Source organism: Rhinichthys klamathensis, unplaced genomic scaffold (assembly GCF_029890125.1).
Source record: "Rhinichthys klamathensis goyatoka isolate OS25496 unplaced genomic scaffold, OSU_Roscu_1.1 h1tg000232l_1, whole genome shotgun sequence".
NCBI classification, from domain to species: domain Eukaryota; kingdom Metazoa; phylum Chordata; class Actinopteri; order Cypriniformes; family Leuciscidae; genus Rhinichthys; species Rhinichthys klamathensis.
In genome coordinates this window covers 2,535,652-2,553,410 of record NW_026606756.1, presented here as the reverse complement: position 1 = coordinate 2,553,410, position 17,759 = coordinate 2,535,652, and positions in this window count along the sequence as shown.

The following is a 17,759-nucleotide window of genomic DNA, read 5'->3' as shown; positions in this document are numbered from 1 at the left end:
ACATATACTAATCTGCAACACAGTAAAGGCAAATGCAAACATTATACGATCTATTGTGTGATATAATTTTTCTCTGGCACAAAGCTATCCCTACATTCTTTGGAGAGTCCTGGGTGGGTTTGAGGTTTATTCAAAAGCTCATAAAACCCAAGGGGGTCATATTTAATTGTAAGGGGGTAGAAGATGAGACCGGCCTAATTATCTTTATAGGTTGACAGTAATATTTCATGTAAGTTGGGTGAGTGCCCATGCCAGTATGCCTGGCGGGTATGATTTGGGGAGATTTATGAGGAGTGGATCTGTGCCAGGTCATGTGCCCACAGCAATTTCTGCTGTCTCTAGACCGACAGAGCTAACAGAGATTTTATTTATTCATTGTGTTGGAATAGCCAAATACAAGAGCCATAGCCTAATGATTAATCTAATGGTGAACTTTTGATACCTCAGGAGTCGCAACTAGGATGTGTTTCCTGTCAGAACAGAGAGCAAAAGAGTGTGAGAGGAAGGAGCTATAGAGAAACGAGAGGAAGACAAGCTGATTTTTTTTTTTTCAAAGAACACTTGAAAGCTGTTCTGGGTATTGAGCAGGTGGGCAGTGGGGTGTGAGGAGCTGGAGAGGAGGAGCACACTGAGATCTAGATCGCTCTCAATTCATTGGAAAGACCCATGGGCCTCTCGCTCCTACTTTCTGTTTCATTCCTGCTTTCTTAGGAGAGTCTATACTGGCGAGAAAGTGGAGCAGCTATAGCTGACCTCGAAAAGTGATGCTCTACGATCTGTGTTTATAACATTTAATGCACATGCACAGACATAAAAAGTTTTGCAACCAAAATCTAAACTGAACAAATGATTTATGATTTATTTTAACCAAATCAATCCATCTGAAATGTGATTCGCCGAAAGTTTGGTCAGCGCAGGCAGTGCGTTTCTGAATATAGAGCACTCTAAACGGACAGGATAAAATTTTGGGTGCACTCAAACATTTGAGGATAGCACTTTATAATAATTGATCAAAAAGCACCAACTCGCTGAAAAGATATGGGTCTCTGGAGAAGACTTCAAAACAGTATCAATTATGGAGTAGAGCCTCTGAGGAAAGCAGCAAGTCCTGCATCGATATGCTTTTCAGTGCAAATCACCCGAGATTATCAGGATGAGGAGAGAGTATAACAGCAGTGGATAGTTTAATCTAGTCCTATCTCACATCGACACACACAGACACACAGACACACACACAGTCCCTCAGAATATGCACCGAGCGAGTAAAGATATTTTCAAGCAGCTCACGTCACACTGCTTCAAAGAGCACAGAAATCAAATGCTCCCAACAATCTCAGGCTACGGTATTGTCTAAAAATTACAGATTAAATTATAAACTTAAATAATACAGTAATAAATGCAATAAGAGGCTTTTTCAATGTGTTTTATGTTAAAAATGTATTTATTTATAATTCTTTTTATTTCCCCCAAGATTATATAAATGGCTTTCCCTTACTTTTTATTTCACTTATTTTTAAAAATGTTAATTTATTTCAAATTCTAGAGATCAAATATGTATTTACTAACAACACATTTTTTGTATTATGTAAAAATCACAGTGAGCCATTTATTTATGACTGGCACACACACACACACACACACACACACACACACTAACATGACATATCAGCGACACTTTCCAGGTCTTTCTCCCTAGCAAAGCCCTCTGTTTTGACACAATCATTACAAATTGATTGCAAAATAGCTAACAATCATGATTAAATCATTAAATTCTTGTCTACGCTTCAGAGAACGCTAGCAAAATTAACTTCCCACCAACCTCATTTTTTCCTGAACACGAAATAATGATTTTCTGCCAGTCTAATTACAAAGCCAACATCTGATCAAGCCAGCATCCAGAGGGGATTATCACATGCTGCAGTATTAGAGCTCATTACCAGCTTGAGTGCAAAGTTATTACACATTGTAATTGGATGGTGAGATTTATATACAGATCTGGCCAGTTTCTGTAAGATTGTAATTACAGGCACCGTTGGTTAGCTACTTATGACTGTGCCGGGAGGAGAAGAGGAGAATCAGGGAGCGAGGGAGCGTTTCATTAACCCTTAACCCCGCTGAGGGAAAACACTGTATCTAGCCTGCATCTGGACTTACGACAAGAGCTACATACGCTCATCAAACAATTTACATCCCCCCTCCCAACCTGCCCGCTGACCCCCCACACTGTACAAAAAGGAGTGGTTTAGTGTGAGGCCTGAAAGGCTGATTCTGGAGTGTTTGTTCAGATAGACTGCATTTTTCCCCTTGAATGAGCGCCGTTCTGTAATTAGCAGGAGTAACAGTGTGGAAAAAGTCTTCACCTGCTTAGAGCTGCTTTATGGGGCGCAGCTCTCTCTCTCTCTCTCTCTCTCTCTCTCTCTCTCTCTCTCTCTCTCTCTCTCTCTCTCTCTCTCTCTCTCTCTCTCTCTCTCTCTCTCTCTGTGTGTGTGTGTGTGTGTGTGTGTGTGTGTGTGTGTGTGTGTGTGTGTGTGTGTGTGTGTGTGTGTGTGTGTTTCAGTATCCTCTCCTTCCTTCACGTGCTCCACTTCATAGTTGTGTGTGGACATTAAGAATTTAATTGAACTGAGCAAACAGATGCAGAATTCAAATTTGAATGTAGGAAAGTGGAATGAAAATGAATTGAAATTCAAAAAATTAATACCAATAATTGTATAGATATATAGATATATAGATATATAGATAGATAGATAGATAGATAGATAGATAGATAGATAGATAGATAGATAGATAGATAGATAGTCTGAATATATCTGTGCAGTTCTTTCCTCTTACACACAGATTTTCTTGATTAAGCTAATTGTTACACCAGTAAATAACATTATCAAAAAAACAAATACAACGGAGAATATGGGCTGAGGGAAAAACCTACAGCATCAAACAAAATCCATTTACTTTTCTTGCAATTCAGCAAGAAAAACACCGAAAGCCAGTGTGAAGGAACATAGGACAGAGAAAAAGAAAACACATTCTATGAACATCTCATCAAGATAAAACACGGAGGTGTTTTCTTTTTATCCAGCGTGAAAACGCAGAAGTCCCTATGAATCAATGCTAGCTTACATTTTACGAGACAAGGAGTTAACTTGTTCAATTATGCCACAGACAGCTCTATTCTTTTATAACAAGTTATCTGGGTGGGGAAATCGATACTGACAGGCTGGTTGCATGCTGCCTAATTTCATATTACCACCAGCCAATGGCAGCACAGCCCTGTGATAAAGCTGTGCTGAGTAGTTCATTATGGAGAAGGAGGTGAATCAATACACACTACTGTGTCTGCCCCGGAGAACGGCAGTTGATAAGGTTCATTCACTATAAGAGAGAGGGAGGGTATGATTAAGGGCCAGTTCAGACAGAGTATATAGTGTACTGCATGAGTGTGTTTGACAGCTGAGAAGTTTCAGGTGCTATAGTTTACAGGAGACTAATACTTTATAAAAACCAATGCGGAAATTACAGGATATAATGGAGGTGATAAATAATTCTAATGTTTCGCTAGTCGCTTCTGGTGTGCTAAAATGTACCTCCACCAATGAAAATTAGCTTTTGCCTTTCAAGAGTAAGACAACAACATTGCTGTCACATCTCTGACAGTTACCAATAGCACACAGCACAAGCAATAACCACTAAAGGTAAACAAACAAATGCACATTATGACTCTAGATATTTATTTTTTCATTGCTTTCAGAGTATAATTTGCCCTTTATTGCTCCCATTAATAACCTTTACCAGGTTAGGCTTAGCAGGATATGACAGAAGCCATTTAGCCTAGAATATAGAACTGGAAAAATGGGCAATTCATAAGGGGCTCCGCAACACTGTATTGTGTAGAAATTACATTAAGTGTAGTTTAATCTAAATATCCCATCTGCAATGCAGTTTATTGACTTGCTTTAATTTTCAGCTTAAATTCTCCAGAGATTTAAGGCTATTGACTGGATGTGTGTGTCATGAAATGCTGCAGTGGAAGTGAACGTTGTCAGCTCTGCTCTAGAATGCAATAAAAAGTGTGAGCCCTCAGTTGTTAATATTGTTTCACTGTCTTGTCTACTAAAACCCTGGCCTGTTTGCATGCCAAACCATAAGCAACAGTCAATAAAAATGCATTTTAATCATTGTTAAGTACATTTTATTTCTGTCTAATCAGAGTGGAGGGAATGCACCAAAATCTCAGCTGGCATCCTGCACACACAAAGGCCAGACTACTTCAAATCTCTTTTGATCAGTACAGGTTTGTGTCATCATTTTTTGATGTGTTTCATGAGTGAGTATGATTCCCTGATGGGGCACTTTATTCTCACAGATGCTCTTACTGAGGCCCAGATTTTGTAAACTTGAGAGGAGAAGGCAAGAGAGAAAGAGAGAGTAGGAGAGAGCAAGAGAACCAAAATTGGACAATACAAAATCAATATAAAGTAAAAGACCAAACAAAAAAATAGAGACTGAAAAGGAGAGTGAAGGGGGAAACCAGCAGGGTCCCTATAGGGTGTGTGACCCATTTGTGAGTGTGCTGAAAAATATTGAATAGCACTCATGTGACTGAAGGCTGGAGTAATGACTGCTGAAATAATAACATTTAATTGCAGTTAAATTTAACAATTTTACTGTATTTCTGTCATGATTGACAATTAGCATACAGTTAGGATTGGCGGTATGGTTCTGGGCAAGAACTCCCTGTGCATCCATGCAGCCTAGCATGGATAAGAGCAGGGAGAGCAGCAATAAATCCCCTTAGGGTAAACAGAACAGAACCAACATGAATGTATTGCAGATATCAATAATTCAAGATTTTAAAGTACAACATAATTCGAGAATATATTCTGATTCAAGGGGAACGAGAGGAGGAGCTGGGGATGGAGGAGGGTAATGATCTCCTGAGAAACGCGATAGCTGCTGATAATACTGAAGGAGCTTATATATGTATACAGAGATAGGTTTCGTATTCCTATAGGTAGATGTGGATCAGCTGAGTGTCAGCTGATGCGAGCTTGACCAACGTGACCTGCCAGAACTGACGCTATGCTTTATTTTTGATGAAATAAATTCAGCCTTGGTGAGCATAAGACAAAAAACATTAAAAAATCTTTCCGACCCCAAACGTTTTAAAGGTGAACGGTGTGTAACCAAAATATTAGTAACACTTTACAGTAAGGTTCAACTAACATTATTTGCATTATGTCTTTGTTGAATTTATCATTTTATCGCATTTATTATTATTTATTATCTTGGTCAATGTGTATGTTCTTTTCTACATACATTTGTAAAATTTTAACTTGCAAAAATTAACATTAATATATTATGAGCAAACATGAATTAACAATACAAATATTTACAATTATCATTAATATAGATTAATGAATGCTGTAAAAATGCAGTTAATTTTTAGATCATGGTACCTAATGCAATAACTACTGTTAAGCAGTTGAACCGTAATGTAAAGTGTTAGCAAAATGTTAAAGGTGTGACACCTTTGATTGCAAAATTCAATAACTGACAGTGCAGCACTGGTAACAGAGTAATGATATTAGATGTTCCAACATAAACAGACAATAAATCATTGCACAGCTCTGACAAGACTGATAAGACCTTTCTATAAGACATCCAAACTCAAGCTGGTTAACAAAAGCAGTGGCCTATTTGGTGGTCCCTGGGGTGAACTTTGACCTGAGGGTGTCTGATGACGATGTTATCTCAAAGGCCAATCGCTTCAGGCCAGTGATGCCCCTATGGGGACCCTCCAGTCAAAGATCAGTTATTCATGTGGATCTCCCATTACACAGACACTCAGACAATATGATACTCTCTCGACCCCTCATCTCCTTCTCCTGTCATATTAGCTTCTTTATAACACATCACTACATTTATACACAGCATTATTATATCTATATCCATGCTTCATTCATATCGGTTAGCTGAGATTCAAGTAATAAAATAAAATAAAATAAATGATTCCCTCTTGCCCTGCAGTGTATCGGGGAATATTTTCATCAGCTATTCCTGGTCCCACCAGACCTCTCCGTTTTAAACACTTAAGGGCTAAATAAATAATGACAAAGACAGTGGGCTCAGTGGGGCAGATAGACAGAGAGAGAGAGAGAGAGAGAGAGAGAGAGAGAGAGAGAGAGAGAGAGAGAGAGAGAGAGAGAGAGAGAGAGAGAGAGAGAGAGAGAGAGAGAGAGAGAGAGAGAGAGAGAGAGAGAGAAACAGAGGGCCACCAGCAGAGTACCACAGGCCAAACCCATCCAGGCAGACTTTTTTAGTTTTATAGGCCTCCAAGTACCCACCAGCCCATGCAATGATACTCTGGGCACTGGAATAGTCAAAAATGAGAGAATTGAAAGAAGAAAGTGAGATAGATCAGTAATGAAACCTTTATACAAGAGCGAACGGGTCTAATCTGTTTCACTTTATGTCTATATGCCTTCATGCCATCCAGTTAGTCCCCACTTTCCCCTTAACATTAACAGGTAAAATCAATCTTCAGCGGGATTTTGCAAAGTCCAGTTATGGGCTGTTTCTCAATTCTAAGAACACAAACAAAGGACTTGCGTTCTCGTGGATCTATCAATCTATCTATCTATCCTTGAAAGAACAAACTCAGAAGGACACGTGGACACAGAACGCATCTTCGTGAGAATAGTGTTGCTCAACTGAACGTTCAGCACATATAAGGCAGTGGGAAAGCACTATCCAATGGCCAATAAATAAAACATAACATCACAGATGTCATAACTTATTTAAATATTTACTTACATTTTTGTTATTATTTGATATCTTTTAATTTTGAGTATGTAAATTCAATAAATTCAAATTATTTTAAATACGCCAATTAAAATGTACTGCAGGCTTTCTCCAGGTATTCATAACTTTATTAAAAGTATGCCAAACAAAACGGCGAATGTTTACTTTCAAGAGCCGTCACGTATTTGGGAGCTTTCAGCGGGAATCTCTTGAGCGAGAAGTTTAAAGTTTAAAGCTTACAGGCCTAGGTCGTCCGCCCGCAATGACTTCTGGGATTTTTAACAGTTCGATTCTCTCAAGTCTGCACTCGATTCATTCTCGATATCAAGAACACATCCGGGTACTTCCATGCATTCTCTGTACTTGCGATCTTCAGTATTGGAACCCAGTTTGATGGTTGATGATGTACAACAACACAAGGATGCAGGATCGCTTAAAGGAACACTCCGACTTTTTGGGACTTTAGCCTATTCACCTTATCCCCCAGAGTTAGATAAGTCCATACATACCTTTTTCATCTCCGTGCGTGCTATAAGTCTGTTTGACGCACCCACCGCTAGCCTAGCTTAGCACAAAGACTGGATGTAAATGGTTGCAGCTAGCATACTAATCCAAATAAGTGACAAAATAACGCAAACATTTTCCTATTTACATGTTGTAATTTGTATAGTCACAGAGTGTACAAAAAACAAAGTCACATGAGACACAGACATATTTTAACCGTATAAATACTGGGAACTATATTCTCTGAAGGCGAAGCACTGCTACTTGGGCGGAGTGATAACCGCAGCACCTGAGACGCACCGTGGTGAGGAGCAGAGAGTTCGTTCAGAGTTTGGGTACGGTACGTCTCAGGTGCTGCGGTGCTAAGCTAGGCTAGCGGTGGGTGCATCAAACAGACTTATAGCACGCACGGAGATGAAAAAGGTATGTATGGACTTATCTAACTCTGGGGGATAAGGTGAATAGGCTAAAGTCCCAAAAAGTCGGAGTGTTCCTTTAAGAACGATCCCACAGAGGCCAACATGATTGTAGCTTGGCTTCGTTCAGCAAGTCAACATTAGGTCTGTTAGTCCAACTTCACACAACTGGACTGGTACAATTTCAATCGGACTGAAGCATTTACATGACATTTTAAGAAAAATGAATTATTGCTTTAGTCTGAAATTAAGCCCCAAGCCATTTTTGGGGATTTCCGCCTGGATTTGGCCTACCCAAATTAAAAAGCTTCCCATTCCCACATACTTTGGCCTAAATACACAGTTTTGGTGTAATTTTACAGGAAACCCTTTGCAGTTTCATAAAACAGTGCTAAAAGTGATAAACATTTAAGTATATGTTGTCTGAGCTGTAATAAACACAAAAAAAGAGGCGCTTTTTGATTTTTTAATTTTAAATTCATTTTTGAAAGTGTATAACTCAGGCCCTGTGGGCTCTAGCAAGCTGTAGACAAGTATGGCTATTTCCTCTAGATGACAGCAAACACTGGAAAAAAGAATTTTTTCTCTATAATAAAAAATGAAAAAGATATTAAAATAAATCTGAAGGGAGGAATATTACCTTTTTTTATGTAATTTCCACCTACCCAAATCTAAACTCTGCTCATACCCATACCCAGTGGTACATATGCAATATTCCAGTGTAATTTTACAGAAAACCCTTTAAAATTATATAATACACTGCTGAATGTGATAAATATTATAGTATATGTTGTCTGTGCTTTAGTAAACAAAAAGAAGAAAATAGGCGCTTTATGATTTTGATCATTTTATTCTTTCAGAAGATACAAGACTTATCAATTTACAAATTATTTGACTAAAATCTGTGGTCTATTACAATCTAGAACAGGATCCTCATCCTCCAGATTTATATCATTCATTATATGGGCATCAGTTTTGTCACCTGTGTTGTGCATCACCGGCCAGCCTCCTGGAGATGTGATGCCAGCTGTGCCAACACCCAACAGTGCCACATCTTCAATCTCCAATAGAACCTGAAACAAAGAAATCACTGTTTATACATAGTTTCTGCACTGTAATAATATCCATTTCACAATATCAAAATGTAGATTTACTGAAATGACCATTTTATTCAACTTATGCAAACTTGGAAACTATTGTGCAATCATACTTTCTATATCCAAAACATTTGACATTTATTTTCAAATAATAGTTTATCAGATTGGTTGCTGTGCTTTCACATTTCAAACTAACAATAACTTTAAAAAAAAATGTATATAAACATTGTAAATGCTGAAAACCCATATGGTGTACGTAACTTACCCAAACGCAGTCTTGAGAATGCGCACTCAAAACTTCTCCGAATCGTCCATTTACTAACCAGTTGCACCTCCAAAGATCGCTTTTATCAATGCCATTGATGCTTTTATCTTTCTAGATGCAATTATAGAAATCAAAACAGTTCATAAACTATAATAACACACGCGAACTCTCAGATGGATAGATGTGAGTTCTATGGAGTGAAAACAGTCTCAAAACCTTCCACAAATGCACGCGAGAGATCCACATGCACGCGCACCCATCCACAAATGCACGCTAGAGATCCGCATGCGCGCGCACCCATCCACAAATGCACGCGAGAGATCCACACACGCAAACCAATCCACAGATGCACGCGAGAGATCCACACACGCAAATCAATCCACAGATGCACGCGAGAGATCCACACACGTAAATCAATACACAGATGCACGTGACAGATCCACACACACACATAGCAATCCACAGATGCACGCCAGAGATCTACACACAGCGATCCACGAATGCACGCGAGAGATCCACACACACACACACACACACACACACACACACACACACACACACACACACACACACACACACACACACAGCAATCCACGAATGCACGCGAGAGATCCACACACACAGCAATCATGCATTATTGTCCTTACTCACATTGCTTGCTCACAATCCACAAATGCTTTATCTGTACCTGTAATTTCATGCACAGCGAATCACGTGACTTTTGAGACTGTTGTTCCGCGGCCTTGATTCACAAATGCACACAAGCCTATCTGTCCACAAGCCTATCTGTCCACATTACCTGCAAGGATGCAATATGGTGTCTACCTCCAGAGGGCGCTAACCGGCCTTTGAGCTGAGTCTTTCAAAGGGCTGGATTCATTTCGTTTTCTGATTTGCGAGACAACTGAAGTCTAAACATTTTTCACTAAATATCATATAAATAAATGCAAATATAGAGTAAAACCAAACCTCTTTTTTTATTCTTCAACGTATAATCAGAATTTATAGCCTATTAATAAAACCATTCGGATAACAGGACAGCTTTAAAGTCTTTAAATTATTTCTGTAACTGTTAGCCAACTAAATAATGAGACTGAATGATATACACAATTCAATTCAAGGCAATGTTTATTACAAAGCAATTTAAGATAAATTTAAAGTGGTTTTCATGTTGTGGTTGCTTTGAGATAAACATTGCCTTGAATTGAGTATATCATTCATTCTCATTATTTAGTTGGTTGAAATAATATCCATTACCACACAGTACATTCAGAATTACAACAATATAAACAAAAGAAAACGTAGTACAGCCTAGTAGTTGGCTAACAGTTAGCAGCTACAGAAATAATTTAAAGACTTTAAAGCTGTCCTGTTATCCGAATGGTTTTCTTAATAGGCTATATATTCTGATTATACGTTGAAGAATAAAAAAAGAGGTTTGGTTTTACTCTATATTTGCATTTATTTATATGATATTTAGTGAAAAATGTTTAGACTTCAGTTGTCTCGCAAATCAGAAAACGAAATGAATCCAGCCCTTTGAAAGACTCAGCTCAAAGGCCGATTAGCGCCCTCTGGAGGTAGACACCATATTGCATCCTTGCAGGTAATGTGGACAGATAGGCTTGTGGACAGATAGGCTTGTGTGCATTTGTGAATCAAGGCCGCGGAACAACAGTCTCAAAAGTCACGTGATTCGCTGTGCATTATTAGGTAAAGCATTTGTGGATTGTGAGCAAAGCAATGTGAGTAAGGACAATAATGCATGATTGCTGTGTGTTTGGATCTCTCGCGTGCATTCCTGGATCGCTGTGTGTGTGTGTGTGTGTGCGTGTGTGTGTGTGTATCTCTCGCAAGGATACGTGGATCGCTGTGTGTGTGTGTGGATCTCTTGCGTGCATCTGTGGATTGCTATGTGTGTGTGTGGATCGGTCGTGTGCATTTGTGGATTGATTTGCGTGTGTGGATCTCTCGCGTGCATCTGTGGATTGGTTTGCGTGTGTGGATCTCTCGCGTGCATTTGTGGAAGGTTTTGAGCATAGACAGTAAAAGAAATGGACACAGCGACCCCATAGACTTCAACGGAGAAAAGTGAAGTCAAATAGAAGCACTCACTTCCTGATTGCCAAGCGCACTGCGCATGCTCAAACTGAGCTTGAAGGCGTAGTTGTGACGTGAGCAACCTGACTGACAGTTGTACGTCTTCTAGTAGCGGCGCCAAGAGGAATCTGAATCATTCCCTTCTGAATCTTGCAGAGCCGGAGATCGTGAGTATTAGCTGTTCATGAGCTCGCAGTAGGAGCAACTTTATGACTCTCTATGGGCTTCTACTTTGACTTAATGCCTCCACGTCCCCCGATTGTGCGTGAGCTTATACATCTGTCTTTACGGTCATTTCTCTTCTATGCGACAGAGAGTCGCGTGTTATGACGCAATCGTTAGCCTATTTTACAAAAACTGCTTCTACGGGGTCACAACGTAAGATACAAGGTAATGGAGCATTTTATACATTGTCGTGTTTCTTTAGAAATAAATAATGGACAAATGGAGTCTTTAAACGTCTCAGATGTAAAGTTATTCGCAAAAAGTGACGCAAAAATGAATGGGAGTCAATGGAATGCTAACAGCAGGTGAAGGCTTGTTAGCCAATGGCGGCGCCCGGGGAGACTTCAGTTTCCGGCTGGTGGATTACCCCCTTGGTTTTGAGACTGTTTTCACTCCATAGAGTTCAATTTCAGTCATCAGAGTGGTCACCCGGAAGTGATCCAGGGAGCAGCTGCGCGTCGATGGAAATACCGGCTTGTGAAAGGTCCGTCTGATATGTGACGCGAGCTTAGTTCCTTTTAGATCTATATACTAACTGGATTGCCTTCACCAGTAGCAAAAAAAGGCTAGGCGCTTCTGTGTAGACGGCATGGAGATTCGGTGTTTTGCGCGCTCAGAGCGCGTCTCCTCTCAGTTCATTCGAAAAGATTTTTCTTACCAAAGAAAGCACACAGAAACGTGAAAATGGTCTCTTTTGAAAGATAACATCCTAAGCTAAAAGGTGATATAGATTATGTGGCTGTTTGCGGCTCACTGAAGCCGACATTGGAGCAGGAATGTGATACTTTTATCTGTCACCTCTGTTTGATTGTATTTCACGGCTCGATTATTTTGAAGATATTTCGATCTATGATTGTCTCACAATGTAATAACCTATATTGACAAATTCCTTAGAATGAGAGCTTTATTGTAATATATGATTTGACTGTTTTGTGAAATATATAAAAAATAAATATTTGTAGAAAGATTTGTTCGCAATCATAAAGCGGAATTTTTTGCCTGGGACCAATGCATATTTAAGCTAATATTTCATTTGATATGTATCATAAAAACGAAAGTGATGGTATTCTTTGTAAAGTTTAGATTCTGCTTTCAAATGATACCATGAATTGGGTAATACCTTATGGAAGCCTATACATACCTTATATGGAAGAACGTACGAACATCATAAAAAAGATTTTGCCCCCGGTACCGGGGGCGTTGGTTTTTAGTGCATGTAATGCCTATTCTTGTCTTGCCTATGTCCAGCTGTCCTTACTACATTAATTTATTCATTCCTCTTCCCTTCTTCCTCCTTTTCTGTCTCCTTCCCATGTCTTTCTCCCCTACCCTACTCCGTCGGAGAGACTTGCCCATGTCTTTCTCCCCTACCCTACTCCGTCGGAGAGACTTGCCAGCCGGAAAGCCTTATTGAATCATGTAAAACTTTCTCTCCTCTGATTGAATTGCCAAATAAATTGCCTTCGCCCTGTGCGAGCCAAGCTATGTGTAAGAGCTTACAGTGATAACCCATTAAGACTGTATTCATTTAAAGAGCTTTCTTTGAGAAGGACATCAATAAAAGGCTTTAAAATAAGCCCTGTTGTGTAAACCAGGCACGTTAAAGAGACGCTAGCAAGGCCCAACATCCTGCACTCTGCAGCACACAGCAGAAAGCTTTACTAACTCTCTTAAAAATAAACGACAGAATGAACTGATATATCACACCATTCCCTGTGAGAGGAGGAGAAATAGAGGCTTCAAATCCTTTCCGAATGACATCTGGACATCAATACACGTTGCCTCCCATTCAGAGTGACAGTAAAAGCTCTATTGATTTTTAGCAGATTAAAAAGACAGCAGGGAGCAATTTAAACAAGACTCACTTTTCAAAATGTCTTTAGCTCCGATTAATGTTATTCCCGCAACATAATCATATCTGAGAATCATTCTGACCAACACAAATATATATGCCATTATCAAAGTAGTTTGTGGGAGATGTTAGTTTGTGAAAACATTTTCCATGTTACATGTTTCAAAACATAAGAGTTTAAGGGGCTGTGAGAGACAGATTGTCACTATAACATTTCCGCAAAAAAAAAAAAATGTCAATACCAACTTTACAATCAATAGCTGCTTCAGTTTTGGACTATCTCCCAAACAAAATGTATTTCCTTAATATCATTACACAATTTAGAAAATTACAGTGGGGGTCATTTAACTTCATTTCTAATCAATACATTTTGATGCCACCATCATAAACTGTAATTAGTCAATAAGACAGATGAATTCATGACTTTGTATAATCCATTACCTGCGCATCAATACTTTCTACATCAATACAGAACATTGCTTCATCCACAAGAAACAAGAATAAAATCTTGTTTATTTTCATTTTTGATTTATTTTTCATTATGCAGAGATCTCTTTCTACCTGATCTGACCCTTAAAAATGACTTTAATTGTAGCCTGTGCAATAAGGTTGATTCTATTGAATATAGAATGTAAATATTTTAAAAAGTAAATACAAATATTAAATTATATAGTACCACTTTTTATTAAGTGTCTTTAACTACTATGCAACATTTAAATTAATAATTTGATACAATGCACTTATTGTGTACACACGTTTTTACATTGTACTTATATATATTTTTAAATTCCTTCATGTAATTACAGCTGTAATTCATTGTAATCACATCTATAATTACACTGTTGACCCTTCTCTTACCCCTCAACCCACCCTTAAACCTAACTATACCATGAAACCTGTCCCAAACCTTACCGCATTCACCTCAATAGCAGCAACAGGGTTTTGCAATACAACATGAACACAATATTGTACCAGTATTGTAACAGTTATTATTATTATTACAATTATTATTATTAATCATTGGTTACACTTTATTTTAAAGTGCCCTTGTTACAGTGTAATTATACATTTAATTATTGACTAATAACAATTAACTACATATTACGATAGGGTTAGGGTTAGGATTAGGTTTTGGTTTAGTGTTAGTTGCATGTAATTATGCATAATTTACTGTAATTACTACAGTAACATGAGTAATTTGCAACAAGGACACTGTAAAATAAAGAGTCGACTTATTATTATTTTGTATTCATATTTTTTAAATATTACTATTTTTACTTTTTACTGATGTATATAGTTAAAAAATACCTAATATAAAGTGTGACCAATATATTTTAAAATTGGATAAACCTGACTGTACAAAGATCAAAAGATTTAAGAAATGTATGGCTGTAAAATCAAAGCAATAGCTTTGCCTGCATATGTTGAAATGTCAAATGTGAAGTGAAGGGCTGCCTGTCTGAGAGATCAGGAAAAAAAACATATTACATCAGAAAATGAGTTAGTAAACAAACAGAAATTCATCGGGAACAGGCCTCAATACGCAGCTGTACACACGAAGTGACTGGAGCTGTTCCCTGGGGTTCGTAGAGGTATCCATTTAAATCAAACTCACAAATCCTTTTCTTCATATGCACACTGACACACACACACACACACACACACAGTAAACAAATTAGGAGGATTCTGCTTAGAAATCAGTTTCTCTATACCACAGGGATTAAAACGGAAAACAATAAAGAATTACAGATTGGGAGAAAGACATAGAAAGAGAGACAGGAAATTGGCAGAAGTGAGAGAAAGCGAGAGGACGTAGATGACAGAGGTGTGAGGAGTGAGGTAAGAGGAGCAAAGAATATGTGATGGGTCTAAAACATTCTGACAATTAAAACCTACGGCACCGTCCCGGCAGTAAATACAGTGTGCTGAATCAATAGTGGCCAGCCATAAACACAGACACATAAGATACAGCTGCACAAAACGCTATGGATTTCCAATGGGGCATGTGACATCAGCCACTTTCAAATGCAAATATTAACTTATGCACATTGTCCTTCTGGTGGTTGGGCACCTATCGATTGGATAAAACTAACTCTATTGATCACTGAATAGTTAATGGAGATAATTAAATCCATGAAGTACAGTACTTAAGACTGTTTTTGAAGTCCTCACACAGACTCAGGGGACACACAGAGGACTTTCACTTTCACCATGCCCTCATAGAGTATAAATTAGTGTTAGTACGTATTACAGGATGGCTTATTGGTGCCTGTATATTTTACAACTTATGACCATATTCATTAAGTGATAGAATGTTAGTTTACCAATCTACGTGAACTTACGAAAATTAGATTTTTACCTTTAAAAGGACTAGTAACAACTATAATAATACAGGTGGTACAACCGCCTGTAGAACCACATGATGAGTTCATCGTAAGTGGCCTGACCATAAAGGCCAATCCTCGTGATGGTGCATGGTCACCGTGATTTTGCCAAGACATGTTCCTTGATCAACATATTTAGTTGATCCTGGAACAACATTCCTGTCTGAAAATTTGGTCTTAACCAATGTTAAACCAGTTTACAGTTTTCTACTCTATAAGGAAATGTCACTTACAATTAACCAATTGACCTATGGCTAAGCCACGCCCCCTCCACTCACTCGGACAAACAGTCAACATTCGGTGACAGGCGCTATGGCAGCTGTCATAGTAGGAGACATTTCACAGGAGGCAATTGATGATTTTTGGAGACAGAAAGATTATATATCATCTCGAAGTCACCAAAAGGGCATTAACTATGCATTGGAGGGTTATATTAATAATTGTATTGTTGAGAAGGTCGATGAAAAGCTTCAGCTCCAGGCAAAAATGTAAGTTACAGGTCACAGTGTAAGCGTGATAAACCGCATCTCGTTGCCATCACCATCTCAGACAACAAGATAGAGGATCAGCATTGTTCATGCATTGCAGTATATTTACATGAATCATTCAGCACAACATTGCTAACATTTGTTATCTCGGTTATTTAAAGATACGTTAATGAAGCTAAGTGACATGATGTACAACACAGCTAGAAGCTAACGTCAACGTTTTAAGCTAACGTTACCTTAGAGATGTTAAAGATAACGTTCAAATACGCTGTTGACTTAGAACAGATGTAGACATCCTTGTTTAATTCTTGTTTAATTTATCCACGTTTAGTTGGTGTTGTGGTCTACCGCATAACTTAATCCAGAGCAGACACTTATCTCGGTTGAGATGTTTGGGAAAGGGTAAAAAATACACACCGTCGCCCAGCCTCTCGGGATACCTAGTGTCGGAGTTGCATGTACCCCATGCACACCATTTGACCATTTTAAACTTAAAATGACAAGAAAAAACATATAACAACGGAAAACTGACTAACTGCAATGCATTTCAATGGACGTGGAAGCAGAGAATGTCCGAGTGTATTGGGTTAGCTATGCGCACTGATTGGCTCATCGTGTTTGGCGGCGTGGCTTAGCCATAGGTCAATTAACAGGCATTTTAATTTTTTTCTCCCCCTCATAAACGATGCATTACTTACAGTGTATACAAAAATATTTTAGAAAAGGAAAATCCTCATATAAAAAATAAGGCTGCATCCAAGTCTTCTCTTTTTTGAGTCTACAAAAAAAGGAACAAAAAATGCCTAATCGACCAGCTTAATTTATGACATTAAGAAGTGCTGGAAACAGGAAAGGTTGCTGTAGGAATAGCATTAGAGGGCAGTGCGCAGTGTGCAGGCCAATGTTAAACAAACTGCCAATCAATATCTCTTTTATTAGTGGCCACAATCAATGCAGGACTGACAGAGCACACCAATTAACACTATTGATCTGAAGGAAAGAGGGAGATGATGCACATACCGGAGAAGGCTGAGATAGACAATGGCAAACTGACAAAAAGGAAAGAGCCTCTGATTCAGGGGAAATATCACTCTTTCCCTCACAGAACGATGGGATTTAAAACACCGGGTTCCCACACCGTGCGGCCCCCTGGGGTGTGGTGTGGAAGACACCGTGACAGAAAGCAGACCTGGACTATCTCCCAAGAGGAAGGGGGGGGTTAGGGGGCAGTGGCCCCTGTCTAGCGGCGCTGCCTGCATGTGACGTGGGGTCTGCATTGGGAAAGCTGCTGCTCCTCTCTTCTCATCACACATGGAGCATTCTAATAAGGCCAGACTGCACATTCCCCTCCTCACGCCCTCAACCCCAGGGAACCGTCCAGATAGTCTGTACGTATGCGCATGTGTGCACGTGTGCACGTGTGCAACTATTGATTGCAATTCCAAAGATAAAAGACTAATTCCCATAATGAACATCATAGCTCCATGCATTTGCAAACAGCAGCCTTCAGTAGCCATGTTTAAAGTCCTTATCGTCAGTCAACAAGCATTTCAGCTGTGAACTACATTAACACAATCCACGTTGCTTTCCGAAAATGCTTATCGTCATGTTCCCAGTTTTTCCAAGT